The sequence below is a fragment of the Chaetura pelagica genome, unplaced genomic scaffold (assembly GCF_000747805.2).
Source record: "Chaetura pelagica isolate M959 unplaced genomic scaffold, ChaPel_1.0 scaffold294, whole genome shotgun sequence".
In the NCBI taxonomy this organism is placed as follows: domain Eukaryota; kingdom Metazoa; phylum Chordata; class Aves; order Apodiformes; family Apodidae; genus Chaetura; species Chaetura pelagica.
In genome coordinates this window covers 1,196,592-1,197,777 of record NW_009953068.1, presented here as the reverse complement: position 1 = coordinate 1,197,777, position 1,186 = coordinate 1,196,592, and positions in this window count along the sequence as shown.

Genomic DNA, 1,186 nt, shown 5'->3' with positions numbered 1-1,186 from the left:
CTTTGCAGGTTTTGCCATCAGGTGCCTCTGTGCAGACATGGGTCTCAGCAGCATGGTCTGGTGCTGGGTTTGCCCCTTCTTAATTAATGGTCAGACTCCGTGATTTTGAAGGTTCTTTTCAGCCTAAATTGTTCTGTGGTTCTGTGGGCCCTTGCTCCAGAGCAACCTCATCCCTGGCTGTTGCAGACCTAGACTGCACTTTCTTTTCTGTCCTGGCACATTTTTGCCTCCTCTCTGCTCCTGCTGTTCCCCTGTGCACCCAGGAGCGTGTTTGTCACCCCAGCCACCCCCTCAGTCTGCTCTTGCAGGGTCCTGGCAGCATTGGGTGTTGCAGGGCAAGAGGAGGGGGAGTGGCCTCCCCGCCCGCCCCTCCTGCCCACTCTTGGCAGACAGAGTGTCCTTGTGCCACCCCCGCCAGCTGAGCATCTTTGGGGAGAAGGGGGACTGGAGCTCAGAAGCCCTGGGGTCTCATCCTGGCTCCCTGATGTGCATTTCCCTCATAATGCTGAGCCCACAGCACGGGGGTTTCTTCCAGCACATCCTGCACCACCCATGCCTGCCCCAAGCCGAGGGTGCAGGGACCAGATTCTCCTGCCCTTCTGAGGGGCTGGCAGGGGTGCTGTGAAGGTTAATCCTGCTGCCAGCCCCCTCCCTCCCTCCTCTGCCCTGCCACCTCCTGTCCTCTCCTTTGGCCTGGGTGATTCCCGGAGCTGGGGGTGATGGCAGTGCTGTGAGTCAGGTGTGCAGGTGGCTGCAGGATGGGGGGAGCACCCTGAGCACCCCCCCCAGCCTCTCCAACACCCACCTCACTGTGCCCACAGCCATGGGGTGGCTGCTGGCTCCTGGGCACCAGGGAGGGTCACTGGGCTCCGGGCAGGGACAGCAAGGGTCTGGCAGAGGCTGGGCAGGCATCAAGAGCAGACACAGGATCCTTCCCACGGCACAAGGGCCAGGAGCAGCCCTGGGATGCACTTGGCACAGCTGTGCCAGAGACACCCTGGCAGGAGCCATGTCTGTGCCTGGCTCCAGTGGTTCCTTCTCCTGTTTCCTGTTTCTTGTTGCTCCTGGGACAGCCACTGCCTTGTGTTCTCCCCTGGGCTGCTGCCAGGACAAGACTGAAGCCAAACCTGCTCTCGTGTTCTGCCAGGGCCAGGATCTCACGGAGCAGCTGGGATGGAGCTTGGAT